The sequence below is a fragment of the Thunnus maccoyii genome, chromosome 9 (assembly GCF_910596095.1).
Source record: "Thunnus maccoyii chromosome 9, fThuMac1.1, whole genome shotgun sequence".
Classification (NCBI taxonomy): Eukaryota; Metazoa; Chordata; class Actinopteri; order Scombriformes; family Scombridae; genus Thunnus; species Thunnus maccoyii.
In genome coordinates this window covers 26777061-26795045 of record NC_056541.1, presented here as the reverse complement: position 1 = coordinate 26795045, position 17985 = coordinate 26777061, and positions in this window count along the sequence as shown.

Sequence of the window (17985 nt, the reverse complement as noted above, 5' to 3'; positions counted from 1 at the left end):
CTACATAAATAGGTTAGTTATTACACAGCCAATGTGGCTATTCAAGTGTATATGCGCTCGTAAAGAACTGACAAAAAATGTGTTGTATGTCGGATGCTGGACTGCAAACAAGTGTTTGTGTGGACTTGTATGGGCTGTCAAATGTAAAAAGAATATGCACAGTATCATGTAAAATTCCTTTTTACTACTTTCAGTTTCACCCCGCCTGTCAGTGGGGAACAGAAGTGGTTGCTGTTAATAAATAAACCAGAGAGTGATAAATTTCGAACCTTATCAAACAAAACCTATTGTGTCGGGACAGCATCAAAGTCCATTAGATAAAATTAGGTGTGGTGTTGCTCCCTTAGTGAGAGAAATATGTAGTAACAGGTAGATAAAGCCCAGTGGAAAGATGTTTCTGTTATCTATCCTGTAATAATGAATCCATTCATTGTGTGTGTGTGTGTGTGTGTGTGTGTGTGTGTGTGTGTGTGTGTTCACACAGTAAGTAGTCCTCTTCAACGTTGTTTTTGTTTGTGTGGTCTGTGCACTGAGGGCACGTTAATAAAGCTTATTCTAATCTACATTCTAAATATTTCCATAGATTTAATTCATTCACTTTATTGCAGTATTTAAATTCTGAGTTATATGTTTATTACTGTATATGTGTACCATTTGTTCTGTTCAAAATGTATTATAATAAATATTACTATTGGCTGCTTTCCATGCAGTTAGTCACACAACAGCAGAAACTTAATCTAAAGTGATATCAGCATTCTTGATGCTGAGTTTCCTCATCTGAGGTATGAAAACTCAGAAAACAGTAGCCTTTTCATACTGACCCAAAATATCACCTTAAATTATGTCTGGCAAGAGAAATTCCTCAGTGGAATAGCTACTGCGTAAAATGATACCAACCAAAAACAAAAGAATCAATTTTCATTTGCGACCTAAGAAAGAGTCACATGTAAAAAGAAAATAACTTGTGGAATAAATGGAATTATTGTCTACCTCCAGAAATGTTATTTTTTGGAAGCAGCCTTTAATCTCTCCCTGGCTTTGGCGTGTTTGTGATAGGGATTAAATTCTTCTCATTTCTTTATTTTTAGTGTTTCTGGCACGCTTCCCAGCTGCCTGCAGAAAGCAACCAACGGACCAGTTGAGGAGACTGTAAGTTATCCTCTCCACAGCATAAGAGAGGTGAAAAATAATTCCCCAACAGAGACCTCTGCCTTACTTGTGATTTGTTTTACTTACAGACTGCTAGTAGAGATTTCCATATATCATAACAGGTAGTAAAGCATCTCTATGTGAGAAACTAACCAAAACCATAAAACAAGCAGGATTGACTCTGGACTCCTCCTGTGACTCTAACCAGTTTACAGATGTTGTTTTTTTGGCCTTTACGTGCGGGTGATCCAGTGCTGGTGTCCAGCTGAGAAATGTCCTTCCCCCATGCTGACCAATGCTTCTCTCCCACCTGAGGAGTCCGCAGTGAGATTTCCTTTAACAAGCTGGCAGGCCTCATAAATATGCCTGTGATTTACTGCCAGGTGCGTCTGTAGGGTTGATATTGTATTTTTTATGAAGAAGGCGAGGAAATACATTCTTTTAAACACTGGCAAATTCAGCCACACACTCAGACATGCTCCAAGTGATGCAGTACAGAGGGTGGTGAGGGTGCTGGACACAAGCCCAAAACGTCATATGTTGTACTGCTGGAAAAGTAATAAGAGTGAACTGTTAAGTTTTTGTTACAAATTCTGGGCATCCATCACACATCACTGAGTATCCGAAAACTAATTTATATCTCTCTTGCATGTGCCTTATTGGTGTAGTTGCTGGATTATGAACAGATACCACAGGTCCTTGTCAAATTCATAGAATTGAAAATGAAACCTAAGCATATAGGAGCCTGTCTCAAATGGCACTGTTTTACTGCCTCTGCTCTGACAAGCTGCCAATACCAACACTTCTCAGGTTGTAATAGTTTTACAGTTATTATATTGAGGTTGGCACGGCAAAATGCCTCTAAAACTCTGAAAACCCAATTTAATTTTCCAAGACCTTTTTTTTTATTTGTCTGTCCAAAGAAAGTCATAATCATTCGACTGTTGAACTGAATGTGTCATTTATATGTGAACTTCAAAGTAAGTCACTGACAGTGCGATGGAATTAAGTTATTTCAACTTTATAATGATATATTTAATACTGGATATACTGTATCATACTGTAAAATACATTTGGGTAACATTTTAACTGTAGCTGAATTATTTTCAATAATTTGCCATCATGAGAGACCTTATGGTCTCTGGGCAGTTTAGGAAGTAAGTATACATACTTACCATCATCACCCTCTCATCACACAGGATACAGTCCTTTGATTCAGGCTGCTAATCATGTTTTAACCAGATGTTGAGTCTATAAAAGACATTTGAATCTTCACTCTGTAAAAAGGCTAAATGGACCCAGAGACTTTCATATTTTGATTTGCTCTTTGCTTGTGTGGTATGGAAAGTATTGTCCTTTCAAGTCCTTACACAATACCTACAGTATGAATACCAGTAGCATCTGGACTTTATGTGGGACCATTTGAAAATAAGGAGTTCAGACTATGTGAAATGGGTGCTTAAAGTAAAGGTTATTTCAGCAGCACTCAGCTTCTCTGACACAGTTTTGTATCTCCCAATTAATTCATGACAAATTTACTAGCTGACAAAACATAGGTGAACACAGAAGGGAAATTACAGCCAACATGTTACATATAGCCCACATGGAAAGCCCTGCTATGGAATCATTACCCTGCCATTGCCAAATGTCTCTGCCTTTATTCTAGTAATGAGGGTGGACTGCAGGAAACCATGCTTTCTATGCAACTTTTTTTTCTTCTGCAGTTTTTACAGTCCAGGGAGAGCAGTGTGCTCAATGCCATTTAAAGTGACACTTTAATTACTAGTGGTTAATGGACCACTAACACCAGACTTTGAAGTGGCTGTAACTCAAGGTGCCCGCACAGCCGGCCTCAGCAGGAAAAATGTGTGCCACGGTATAATCCTTCCACACATACTGGTACAAGACATGCTGTGATAAGACACATAACTCAGTTGAAATGAGCTAATAAAATAGAAAACACGAGGATTCACAGGTCAGATCAAAGGAAAGCAATTATGAGAATAAGCTTTGAATAGTCTGTCTGAAAGTCTAGCAATTTTTCTAACTAAGATAATTTTGAGAATGAAACAAAAGGAGAATTGAATGTAAAGCAAAAGCGCATATGTTAGAAAATTGTCTTTTCATTTCATAAATTAATGTAAGTGGTGTTTGTGAAGATGTGATGTGTTTGAAGTCGCAATCTGGTATGGCCATGAGACAATACAAAGAAATCAGGTGCGCAGAGTACCAGAAGAAGTGTGTCTCTGTATAGCCTCAACTACACTATCTGAATAAACTCATGCTTCAATTTGTGTGGTAAGGATATGTGCAAACCCCTCGTTTGTGGTGGACACACTCCTCTCGGATTATCAGTTTGGTACACAACTAGGAGGGAAGAAGAAGCAGACATGCCTTTCCTGGATTCAGAGCAGTCATAAAATCCTCAAGGCTCCTATTTCGACCACCTCAGCCATCCACTCTGCACCACCATAATCACCGCTCCGAGATAGAGCTCAAAGATCCTCTGTTTTTCCAGAGAAACAAGAGACTGGCTTTCCCTGTTTTCAATGGAAATATTTTATTCTTGTGTCTAGTCACAATAAGGATGAGAATTCTGCTGACTTCTCTATTTCACATGCCCACGTTTATCCATCCTAAAACCACTGCTGGAGTATGCAAAAAAGGGACCTTAGAACACTGGATGCTTAAAACCAGAGAACATCTGAAATATAATGCAAGGACTTTTAGCTATCAGCAGTGCCAAATAATGCATGTCTAGACTACCTAACTTTCATTAGGTAGAAAACTCTCAAACACTTGCTGGTGCTTGGTCAGTGCTTGAAATATCTTTGCGTCTGATTGTATCCTTGCATAGAGGAATCCATACATATACATGAGATCTGTATGATATGGCGGTGACCCCTCTAACACTCTGGCAGAGTAACATCTTAAACCCCGCTGTGGGTGTCCTGCATAACTCTGTGTCTTTAAAACTGCTCTGAGAGTACTGGAATTTGGCAGTTTTTTCTGCTGGGGGTCTGAGAAGTCCCAGTTTAATCCTCAGAGTGATGGTAGCCTCTATAACACACATTAACTCTCCCACTTGCCCTGCACAATGTGAGAAAGTCCAAATGCTCACAACTTACCACTCCCACCAGTATTTCACATTTAAAGGAATTGTTGGACATATTTATTTGCGCTCTTTTACCAAAAGTTAGATAGGATTGATGGAACTCTCATATCTGTCCGGAAAATAGGGTATAAGGTTACAGTTCCCATCCACTCATAAATTTGTTTTTCTTTTTGTTCCTACAGTTGGATGTTTGAGCTTCACTGTGCAGAATGATGTATGTGCAGAGTTTGTTTTCACATTCATCTGTTGAAAGTGGAAAGTTTGTCTGTGATCACTGAAAATCACATTTTAAAGGGTAGGCCTACAAGCATGATTGTGAAATCACAACTAGTTTGGAGCCAATCCTAGTTCAATATTCAACATACAGAAATGTGATGTGGAAACTCGAAGCCTCCACACTGAGACACTGAGAATAGACTTTATGGTGAAGTAGGAGATATCTTGTGTCCGGCAGTTAATCTTTAGAAATGAACAATATTTGCATATTCATAGTTTCTGGATTTTTAATGAGGGGGGAAGAGTAGGTGTAGTTTTAAGGATTTTAACAAGATAATTAAACTTTTTTTTGTGGAAAAACCATATCAGACACAAATTATTATTCAAAGTAGAGTATTTTATATACATCTTGTCTGGAGGGGATATTTTACATAAAGACCAGAAACTGTCTTAAGCTAACAAAATTGCAAGTTGACGCTTTTACACTTAAACATTTGTAGGGATTAAACAAATGAGATATGATGTGTGAATTTGTGAGCTTTAGGGGTGTTGGTAAGCGTACTGTATATTGTTTCCTTTGGACAGAGCCAGGCAAGCTGTTTCCCTCTATTTCCATTATGCTAGGGTAGGCTAAGCTATCCTAACCGACTGCTAGCAGTAGCTTCATATTGAGAGAACACATATAAGAGTGGTGTTGATCATTTCTTCTAACTCTCCGTATGAAATTGAATAAGCGTATTTTCCAAAATGTCAAACTATTCCTTTAATCAACAGTGGGCACTCATTGGAGCTGCTCAGAGTCCTTGGTAGCTATGATCTACAAATCTGCAGCAAAATAAGAAGATACTGTTAATGAATATTTTTGTCCAAGATAATAAAATTACATTACATCGATGGTGACAGTGTTTGTAAAACTTGTTCAGTTTGTGGTTTACTGTATGTGCTCTTTACACTTACTCAACCCATGTATGTTAAACTTCAGCTCCTCTTGCCAGAGTGTGGGGCCCGTAAGCGTGGGGTACATGCTGTAGGATCAAATGCTGTAAATAAACACTGGCTGCTGTTTATATGTCTCACATATGGATTTTAGTGCCTGTGCGATCTCCAAAGGTCTTGGGCCTGCTCCAGTCAAGCTGGGCTACTCATCCTTTAGCGCAAGACTCCAAATAAAACAGAGCTGCCTGGCCAAGGAAAACCCACTACAGAGCTATTTTCCACCATCTGTGTGGCCAGGCAAAATACAAGGAAACCATTTCAACTCCGAAGCCTTCCCAGATCGAGAAACACTAGATCAGTCAGATTGACGAAAAGGCCCAATCAACACACTGTCAAGGCCCTTCCTAAACTTGTCCACTTCCTCTGTGGGGGTAAGTGAAAAGCTTCACCTAACTTGGTGCCTCTCCTAGTAGGAGATCTGATTCACAAGCTCTGTGCACCCCACCCTGTTTGAGCAACCTTCCTGAACTGAAAACACTTGCTTTTTAACTAGTGTCTTTTATTTCTTCCCGCCGTTTGAGTCAGACATGCTTCACCCATATTGACAACATCCTGAGTTCCCACATTGGTTCAAGACCTTCCAAGTCACTTGCCAGATATTCTCCTTCACACGGGTGCTCTGTTCACCTGTTGCCAGAATCTTCCAGCTGCTCTCTGCCGGACTGTTGTCTTTTAGGCGTCTGCAAGAGGGACGCCTCTCCACAGTGTGGCTGAAGTGGCAGGGTCCTCAGGGCCTCATGGAGGGACTCAATTTGACGATCCTCTTTCAAAGAGAACTGAAGAGGACCACAAAACACCCTAGCCCAGCTGTTTGGATGGAAACCCAACACCAGCTGGGCTCTGTGAGGCCAGTCAGCACAGGAAAGCCATGGATTATGGCCTCCACTGCCTCACCATCTTCAGTAACGCCGCTGTCGTCCTTGGCTGCCGGTCCAACCTTCTACACTGAAGGAAGACTCATCCACAACAAAAAGGGCCCACGAAAGTCAGAACATTTCAACATCTCAGATGGAAAGAATTGAATAATTGTATTGGGGAAAATCTTTAACCAATATTCAGAGCATTTTTGAATTACATAAAATGTTGATATTGTTCCATCCACAGAACTTTCCTTTTTATGAAGCTGCAGCATGTTTTTTCTTGTCTAATTTTGATTGTCGGGCCACTATTCTTTAATACTCAGGAACAAGCCACTCAAACCCGAGACTTTGCTGATGATTCCTCCAGTGCATATTCTGCTGTTTAGTGGCAAATGAGATTGAGTTTCTTTTCAGGAAATTCTTTCCATGCTGTATTTTCATTCAGGCAAGGGCACAGTTCTGCCTTGAGACTCTATGACAAGCCTACCCTAGTGCCCCAGAGTGTGCAATGAAAAGAGCCTTTATCTGCCACTCACTCAAACTCATTACTATGAATGACACCGTGCCAGAAACACTTACAGTTTATATTCATCAAAAAAACAATTTAAATGGAGTGTGTCTACACGATTGACAAAATATATGCCTTTCCATTCTGATTTTTTGTGCATTTCAACAATTAAACCACTGTGGTTTTAAATTTGATGACACATGCAATAGTTCCATGTGAACTGTAATTTTAAAATACCATTTTATTTTCCTGGAGCAATATCAATGATTAACACACCTTGACATAAATCATTCCTTTGACTATTTTGTTTTTGCTCCTGGAGTAACAAAGCTCTTAATGAACCAAGTGTTTGGCAGCATTCCCGGGCTCCTGGCTTTGATAGCAGCATAAGTGCAACATCAGATGACACAGTGTTCTGACTTGCACCTCTGAATACCCTGCAGTAATCTAATAAATGCAACACAAGAGTTTAGCTGGGTGACATTGGTGCAGAATCATATTGAAAAGCATGAGTTTAAAAAGGTCAGGCTGACACACAATGACAACAGGACCTACTATATGGTGTGATGCAGCAGCGTGAGACAAACTGTGGACTGTACAGTATCACTCCTCAAAGGTCTAAATCTGTGTATGTGCTCTGCAGCACGTGACCATCTGTGACCAAAAGTCTAGTGTGGTGTGTGATGAAGAAAATTATACTGACGAGGGTGGCATGCATGAAATAAATTACACAAACTTGATGGAGGGAAAAATTGGAATTGGGGGTTGTGTAAACGAAGCTGCTGTCTGTGCTGTCGACTCTGCTTCACTGCTGAGAGAGCAGCTGGTGAGCCATCAGGGTGAAGTGAACAGGGCAGGAACAACAACATACTGCCATCACAGCTTCTGCCCCAGAAATGGTAATTACTTAGTTAAGAGGACAAGAGGAGCAATGTTAGACCAGTTTGCCAAGTTTGGATTGCCAAAATATTTGGGAAATGTAGTCTTTTATTAACAGTCAAAGCCAGAAATTAGTAATATCTAGCAATGGCCTTAGTCTGTCCACCATTTTGGCCCTGACTGAAATATCTCAAAAAATATTGGATGGCTAGCCATGATTTTTTGCACAACTATTCAGACTCCCTAGAGCATGAATCATATTAACGTTGGTGAGCCCCAGAATTTTCCTGTAAAGCCCAACATGAGGTTGATATTTTTGGTTTTTGTCTTTACAGATATCTATGTTGCCCAGAGGATAAACCTCAATGACTTTAGTAATAACCTGCCTTTTCATCTAGCACCACCAGCAGGTAAAAATTTTACCTTATCAAGTGAAATATCTCAACATCTGCCAGAATAATTCAAACAAACTTTTGAATAGACATTCATGGTTCCCAGAAGATGAATCTCAATAGCTTTGGTGATCCCCTGATTTCCAGCATCACCATGTGGTCGACATTTGCAATTTGAGTGAAATGTTTCAAAGTATTGGATGGATTGCCATTAAATTTGGTTCAGACATTCATGTCTCTCTACAGGATGAATTGTAAGAATGTTAGCATGGTGACGTTGGCATTTAGCTCAAAGCACCAATGTCCCTAAGTACAGTCACTCAGGCTCCAGCATGGCTGTTGACTCTCAATCTATTTCATACTTATTTCAGATGGCTGAGTCTTTCAGAGCAGCGTTGAATGGCTCTGATAGCCCCACTAAAAAGAATTTCATGGGATTTATTTCAGAGTTTATAGTGTCTCATGTGTTATGTCAGAGGCCCTTCTTAACGATTCTAGTGGAAAATGTATTCTGGCAAAGTATTTTTTAGAATTTTGGCAGATAAAACTTGCAAACACTGACATAAAATATCAGCAATCAGCAGTTTCCAGCTCAAAAATATCAGTTTCAGCTTTCAAACGTCTGCAAGTTGCAGGTGAGACAGAGAGAGAAACTGAAGGCACAGATGATACCCCGCAATAGAGAAGCGGTGTGTTTGTGCACATTCCTGGAAGCCGCAGCTCCTGTTGGCAGGTTGTCCTCTGGTGCCTGTTAGCTCTCCCAGCTCCACGTGTTTATGTCTTGGGTTTCTCTCTTTCTCCCTCCCTCTCCAAATATTTTCTAATGCCACTGAAGAATGTTCTAATGTTGTTGAAGTAGCGGAGCTGCCGTATCCAATGAGCAGGACCATTGTTTTTTCTTTCAGCGGATACTTTATGAAGAGGCTGCACTGACCTTCTTCTCCTCCTAATCCCACTGACTTCATGTGAGGATTCACTATGTGCCTTTATGTAACACACACATTGCACACAACGATTGTAAGATTGCACGGTAGCATAAATATAAATAAATGCCATGATTTATTTTTTATAAGTGACTAAGAATTATTCACCACTGGTTTAACTTGAATGACTTCTTTGTTGAGTTGAAGAATGTTGGCTAAAAATAAATCTGTGGTGTAATGGAGGGTTTCTGTGGCCCAGTTGGTTCTCCTGCTGGTGGCCTCAGAGTGGGTCTGCAGGGCCTCCGTCTTTCTAATTCAGCTCACATATAGTCCTGCATTTTTCATACATAAATAAACAGAAACCACACAGTCTGGCCACGGTGTGACAGGGAAGGTGTAAACTACACAACTGCAATGTAGAGGGCTCTGGTATGCCACTCAGCTTAGATGAGGACCAATTGGCTGCTGAAGTTACAGCCTACAGGATTTCACTCTTAAAGGAATAATCTGACATTTTGAGAAATACATATATTCTCTTTCTTGCCAAGAGTGTATTAAGGACAGAGCTGGAGTGAGGAGACAGTTAGCTTAACTTAGCATAAAGACTTGATGCACCTAACTTGGCTTTGTAAGTATGCAGTAAGCTTTAGAAGTGTTATATTAGCTGTTATATAGCTGTATTTGTGAACTTTGGAGTGAGCCAGGTGAACATTAGCTGTTTCCCACAGCTGTCAGTCTTTATGCTAAGCTACACTAATTGCCCCCGGGCTCAAACTTGATCGATAGACATCTTGTTTCGCTCGCAGCAAGAAAGCAAATAAATGTATTTCCCAAAATGTCAAATTCTTCCTTTAAACTATACCCACTGGTTATGACCTTATCTGATATCTAATGTGCTCAAACGTTTTAGAAGCAACGATGACTATCCAATATTAAAACCAGCAGCCCTCAGCCTCAGTGACACAAAAAAACCAAAAACTAAAACAGAGTCAAAGATTGTGCTTAGCAAATCACAGAACCTCAAGTTTGTTTGTTGATCAAAAGCAAGTCTACATAATGTAAATCACTACATTTTAGTGTGAAAATGTGGCTTTAAGCTAAGGTATGGTAGCGTTAAGTTAAGGTGAGGCTAAGGGTATCTGATTTGATTATTAAGTATGTCATTACAATACTTGAAAATAATCATGCTTAACCAATTATCAAAAAAAACAAAAAAACAGTCAAAACCAAATTAGGACATTCATTCCTGGACAAGTCTTTACAAGTAGTTTTCATAGATTCCAGGCACAGCAGCCCACCTCAAGTATCCTTGACAGGAGCCAATCAGCTACTTTGAGTTGTTAATTGGTAAATTGGCTCGTTTACTTTGTCCGTGTAATATGTGTAACTTGACTTTCTGGAATAGATGGTAATACATGGCTTAGCAGAAAGTGCTAATAGTAGGTTATTGAAATGCTATTTCTAAAAGTTCTAGAAACCATAAACATTTACCAAGTGTAAACAGTCTTCTAGTAAAGTACAAGAAAACGTTTAAGCATCTACTGTATAGTGTATTCTAACCAATATACCACAGTGATTACAAACTGCACAACCAGTGATATTTATAATATTATAAGTGATCCCAAACATCATCACATTAAAAATAAAATAAATTAGCTAATGAATGTAAAAATCACCCATTAAAAGTATTTTCTACCTGCACTAATAGTAGTAGATGTCAAATATTTGAAATTTGGTGGATTTCTTATGTTGATTGTATCTCTTCTCAGGTCTTTGGATGTGAGAGGCTTGATTTAAAAGACTCAGCAGATTTCTTCTCCCCAGACAAGTTTCGCTCTTTCCCACAGTAAGTCTGTCGTCTGTCTCCTCTGAACCACCAGGGGCGGAGAGGACACATCTGCTGCAGCCGTGCAGACACATAGCTGATGATTACTGCAGGTAAACTTGCTTATTAGTTCTCTGAAAATAAAGGGCTGCAGCTGCCAACAGAGACAACAATATTTCACAAGAGCAAACACACTTCTGTCAACATTTTTGATCAGCAAGATATAAATGCTTCAACAGGACAGCATAGTGAAGATCTGTGGAAGTATATGAACTGTGGGTTTGTGTTTTTGTGAATTGGAGGGTGATGTGATTTGTGTGCACAGGTGGTACTTTCAGTACGTTCTGATCTGTGTAACTGGCAAATTTCTCATCGCAATGAACAGATCTAGGATTGAAGGGTGCCTGCTCTGGACTGTTTCAGGTGCAGTCTACATCCTGGAGTGGGATATTTACCTTTCATTTTAAAACTGTCAAAAGAGAAGCAAAAATCCAACACAAACCTGTTTGTTCAGCAGCTGTTTGGTCAGGTGAATGAGCCCTAAGTCTTTTCTTGCTTATTCAGAGGATTACATGTTATATTAAAGAACTATCAGCCTTTAAAAGCTGTGATTCAGAGTTAACAGCTCAGCTGAAGTAGACCTTGGAAAAAAAAAATCACACTCACCATGTGTTGTAGGAAATATTTGATTGGCCTAGTTCCCAGTCTTCATTTGACCCCTAATTATCTTGAAAAGTGAACTAGTGATTTGCTGTATTAATAGGTGGACTCCATCTATCCTGGCCAAGGCTTTGTTAATGCAACATAATAATCTGTATTTTTTAAATAAAAGCCCCTTAATCAACTAGCAGTTATAAACTCTTTTAACGAACCACTTTACAGGAGTTTGTCTTTACAAGTTTCCCCCAATGAGAAGAAATGTTGAGCCCGGCCCATATGTCCAAGCATTGGAAAAATCCAGCAGAAATAAAGAAATGTTTTATGGGAGACAAGTAGATTCATAACAGGCAAGCTGTCAGGGACATTTTCCACCCTAAACATGAGCCATGCAGGAAAGTGCAAATGAGCAACAAAACAGCTGTTAAAGTTTACAGGCCTGCAGCAGTTTATTCAAGCATTAAAAGAGTGAAACTTTGAAGAGGTTGTTTACTTGAGGTCATACATGACAGCCCATGCTGTGAGAATAAGACAGACATGGGGGAGAGACAGTGGGACAGCCACCTTTTCATAGAGATCACAAATGTTCAGACAATTTGAGTAATCTTGTAAAAACATTTACACGCTGAGGTGAAGTCATTAAATTTTCAACAAACTAGTGCCAATCAAGACACTGGCACACAAACTTACACACTTAAGGAGTGACTCAGGTTTCCTCCCACATTAGCTCTTTAAATACAGGATGAAGACTTTTGCCCCCATTTCATAGATGTGTGCTTATTTGCCAAAGGAAAAATGGTCCAGTGAGAATTAAAGTAGATTTGCACTTGAAACCTGTCTGTGCTGCACAGAGGCTGTTTACATCCATTCTCATACACCAGGGAGACATGCTGTTGACTGACCCTAGATATGAATGTGACCTTCCCTCTAGTTTAGTTCCTGGTTCTCATCAGGGGGTCTGGAGTGCATCAAGAATTGTCCTGAAGAGTCCATCATCTTTATTCAGCTGTGACATTAATCACTATACAAACAAGCAACTCCATTACTCCATTTGGGAAGAATGGCATCACTTATTGCTTTTTCATCAAATTGTGTTTTATTGTCAGTTAGTAAGGTTTCTACTCTTTTTTTCTGGCTAGAGTAAAATAGAAGGTAATTAGTAGTGTGTTTTCCATCTCATATTAGCTGTAATAGAAGCCTCCTGCTCTGAGAAATGTTCTGCATCCGTGAACGCAGAGACCTTTGACATAAAATAACACCCTGCTCCTTCCAGACATGTCTAAACATACACTCACAAAACCACATAGACTTTGGCATCGGCTTGTCTGCATCCATCTGTGCGGGATGTTAGATTGCTGAGTCACAGAAAGCTATAGGCTCTGAGCTATAAAGAGCTATAGCTGAGAACATAAACTGTTGGATGCAAGTAAAGCCGTAAAATATATTGCTGTTGTGGTCTTGGCTTTGTCACAGGCAAGAGTGCCTGTTCTGATTCAGACAAACAGGACAGCAGTTACCGCAGACTGCACCAAGTTCGACATCAACAAATTACAAAATGTACATGCTTTATTCATATAGCAAAGTCATATTGTGTCATGTATTTCATAAGTACATCAGTCAGCTTATAGTATCTAAACTTGTAGCATATCCCACCAGTCTTTGTGGAATTTGCAGCAAGGCACAAAATAGACAGAACTGCTGGTTACAGAGCATTTTTTGTGAGTGAAAAGTGGCGTACTATTCGAGTTTAAATTCAAGTTTGGTGACGCCATTCCAGCTCTCCTCTGCTTTCCCTCCCTGTGTATGTTTGTACAGGTGCACGTGTGATGTATGTCTTACAGCCACTGTGTGACTGAGCACTGACCCACTTCCACCGTTTGGCACGCTGGCACGGCTGCCTCTGCCCTGAGCAGAGAACAAATAGCCCTCTGTCACTGGGAAGAAGCCATACTTAGTTTTAATGGCCTTCAGCTTGCACCGGGCTCTTTGATTAACTGAATTCCACAACTATTCATACAGTATATTTCTGAAATGACTGTTCAATATGTATATTTATAGTAAGGACATACATATCTGCATGTACTAGATGGTTATATGTTGTCAGTACTATTTTAAGTCTGCACACAAACTTCAAAAAAGCCTTTATGAATTAGCATATGCTGTAAGCATGCTATGATAAAGTCATTATTATGTGGCATGCACTACTGCTGCTCCTCGTATTCGTGCTTTGGCTCTGCTTACCTACCAACACCTTTAACCAAGCATATAACAGCAAGAAGTTTGTCAAAACACAGCCAGAGTAATGGGTGGCAGAAGCAATCTGCATGGAGACCATCAGGGTGATGGGGCCTGATGGGAAAAGCGCAGTGGGGTGCGTAGTCTGGCAGGAGCGTAATAAAACCTGAACTTTGGGGTTGGCTAACACGGACTTGTGTGCCAATTCAAGCATATTAAAAGCTGGAGCGTCAACAGGCGAGCGTGTCCCCATGTGGTCCCCATGCTGACTCCCATTCTTCAGAGCAGCATGGCTCCCCTGCCATGTCTCTTTCCTGCTCCACACCTGAATGTTGCAGTTGGAGTCAACTACATCCAGTGTAAAGGAGGCCTAAGACACTCACACACTTCAAAATTTTGAAACAATAACATTATCATTCACGTATTATAATGTCAACACCGTAAGTAGGTCAGAAATTTTGATTTTGATTGGCAAGAGGTGTATATTGTGGCAGGGTGCTGAAGAAAGCAGACCTCCTGCTATTATACTGCTATACTAAACCCCTTACCTACTGAGGAGAGGAGAGAAGAGTCATATAGTGTTGATTTTTATTAGTACAGTCCAATATGACAGACTTTCCCCTTTCTTTGCAGCTTTAATATGTTTGGTTTGACATGAAATGATATACATCTGACTCCAAAGTATTATTGTGCTTCATTATCAGTTAATTGTTCAACACCAGAACCGAAACAGGCCACTAGATGTCTCCTGTCACTACTTACAAATAAACTGGGCTGCAGGCTCCAGCTCTGCATTTCCACAGAAATGCATGGTAAGCTTTGCTATTGTACTCCACATTGTTACTAGCAGACCTGCATCAAGCATCACTGCATGCCAGGCATTGCACCATAAAGCCAAAGACAGCATATATGCCTCCAAAGCTGATATAAATAAGTGGAAGAGGATGGGAATGAATATGGCAGATGTGATGAATGTACTGAACTCTAAAAACTGCTGTCACGACCATGAAAAAATATCCTTGATGAGTGTTTGCCACAGTGAAATAGACATTCTGTGACCTGCAAGGAAGAGTGAAGTTTGGATGATGTGCATAATGGTGCCATAACAGAATGTAATAAAAAAAAATCCTGTCCTTCATTTTTTTGGTACTACAGTTTATTTTGTTTATATCTCACTGGAGGCAGGAGCTGCTTGCTGTGTGGAGACTGTTTTAGGGCCCATGGGTAAACTTTATGAACCTTGGGCCACAAAATCAGTCGCACAGAGCCACTTCTGGCAGCCGAGAGAATTATACAGACACAGCTGATATTGGCTGACATAGCTCAAGAACAAGTAAAAAGCAAATGAAAATAGATATATTTTAAAAATGGACATGGCAAAATAAAGACAGAAACTTCAACGTATTTGATCCAACCACTGAGACACTGGCTGAGTCCAGCCCATCAGTCCAACTCCCTGCCATCTCCTCTCTCTCCAGCTTGGCTGTTTAATGCTGGGAGTGGTGTGTGAATCTGTCTCCCTGCCAGCTTCCTGTACAGCAGCTCTCAGACCTCTGTACTGCATCTTAATGGTCTAAATTACGGGGCTGCGTTTGATGGCTGCCTGGCAGAGAGGGGTTCCCACACCTGAAAGCTGACAGAGCTGCAAGGCTGATTGCTTCTGGCAGAGGTTAGACTGCTGCTGCTGGACAGAGAAAAGTCATTTCAGCCATAGCTGTAGAGCTATTCTGTTCACGGCCACAACCGCCACCGTCGTCCCCTCTCTACTCTCTGGGAGGAGGCCAAGTGTTTTGGGTGTGCACCTGTTTTCATGGCACTGAAAAGTAATATTCTGACAAGCAGACATGCCTGTCTGAAAACAAGTGACAGTTGCGCGTCAGAGAAGGTTTGGTGGAGCTTTAGGTCTCGGGTTGACTCCCTTTGACCTCAAACTGCAGGCGGATGGGAGGCAAGCAGGCGCAGTTCCACATTGGGAACTCAACGGACAACTCAACCAAGTGGCTGCGACACTGGGCGGTGGCGAAGAGTGAGGCTGCAGTATATCAAATTTAGCAGTAAAATCTAAATACATGTCAACATTTAAAATAAATTCTCCTTTAAATGCAGCTTGAGCTTGAAACAGCCCAGCTCCTTTTTTTGACTTACAGCAGACATTACATTAGTGAGACATGAGTCAAGTGGGAGGGAGTATGAAACTCTTCCTTCTTTTAACAGCTACTGATGAGGTGCACTAAAGAACAAATAAAACTAAATTATGTGCCACAACGCAGACATGTTGCCGTTTAATTTGCAGTATGTTTCTAACAGCTGGGACACTGATACCGCACTGCCAGTGGCCATTAATACATTTTGACAGCCAGACTCCTGCCTCAGCTGATCCTCTGTCAGACCCTAACTGTGCATTTGTATGAGTTGAAGAAAGCTCTGAAAATACTCGTAACCAAATTCCTGATCTGCATGCGGTTATCAGTGCAGCAACTAAAGCCACTACTAGCTCTGCATCAGATGGAGGTCTGGCCCGTGTTCACTGAAGCATGGGTAAGCCTGTCCAAAAGAGGTTCGGGCAAATTGGTGTCAGCTGTTGAGATCCTTGCAGATTTGAGGTGCACCTCCAACTCGAGACGCATAAAAGAACTGATTTTGATCTGTTCTTTATTTTAATAGTTCTTGGGATGAAGTCGTTTTGCTTCTTGAGATTGATAAGAATGTGTTCAATGTTGTTTTAATTTTGCACCAGAGAGACATTTTTCTTGTTGGATGTCTGTGAGCAGAGTAAAAAGGGTTGCTGGAGGCTGCTGGAGCGCAGATTTGTGTCTGGGGCTAGGAGCAGGGCTCCTTCCTGTCTCTCACAGGATGTGGGGTATCCTGTCTGGCAGCAGCAGAGAGGGGCGCCCGGCTTCAAAGGCAGGAGGAAGTGGTCAGGGGATGGAGAGCGGTAGGTAGGACAGGGGGAGGAGGCACACAAGGCCAGAAAATCAGCCCTGCAGCCTCTTAAGCTCTCTTCCTTGAATTCAGAACATTTCAACAAACTCAATAAGTATGGTACAAATAAGAGTGATTTTTGATTTCTTTGTTACACAACATTAAGACAGAGACACACATAATTCAGAAGCACACTCTGACATTTATTCACGTTTACAATACTGTATCAATAGTGGCTCTACAATGCTCATAAGCAGATTTCAGTTTCCTTCTTACAGACCCTCGTTCTATTTACAAGTGTGGGGGCACTCTGAAAGGCATTTGCAAATTTTGACTTTGAAAATATGTGCAGTTGGCAATGGGAGACGCACCCTGTATCGCTGGCATCTGAGTCATGCCGTAGTCAGTGGCGAATGTGTCAAGAGGCATGCATGCTGCACACACATATACACACACAGCAAACAGGAGGGAGGAACAAAAAGTGTCAAAGAGCAGATAATAGACAAAGAGTACAGGAAATAAAGCAGGGAATGAAGGATGGAGCGAGATTCCCTAATTACACATGTAACAGCAAAGTATGGGGCTTTTAAACTCATTACATTCTCCTGTAATTTTATGCTTGTCTTGCAGGCAGACTTGCAGGAGATCAAAGGCTAACGCTGAGAGAAGCAGAGAAGGAATCAAGTAATTATCACTTAAAAGATGAAACATCTTTGCTTGCCTTGACTGTAAACCCTTTTCCTCTGCACATGTGTTTGACATTAGCTGTCCTGTGCCCCATATTGGTAAAGACATCCTAAGACCACTAAGAGGGCCTGACTAAAAGGGGGCCCGAGGCATAAGAAAGCCTATTTATAGACCCAGGTCACAACAGGCTGCCACTAATTAGTCAGGTTCATCGTGGAGCGGGAAGCATAGTGAAACATGGAAGGAATGACTGGAAAGGAGTCAAACTGGGTTTGAAATATAAGTTTTTAAAAATGAAACTGCACTAAACCAGAGATTGTAAACTTCTGTGTTTAACCAGCAAGAAGATACCTTCTTTATTTATCCATTTGTTATTATCTTGTAGTAGTTACATGTAGTTTTGCTAAAATTAGTTGTTTATACTCTTCAGTACTTCAAATAGTGAGCATAGATATAAATATGTGAGAAACAAGATGAGTTTCAAGAAACGTTAATTCTGCAGGCAAAGTCACCCCCCTTACATGTAAGTAGTCATGTGATCTTTTTTTTTTTTTAAACTTCATCATACCGATATTACCACTCCAAAGACAAGTTAATAAAAACCAGCTTGGTCTCATACCC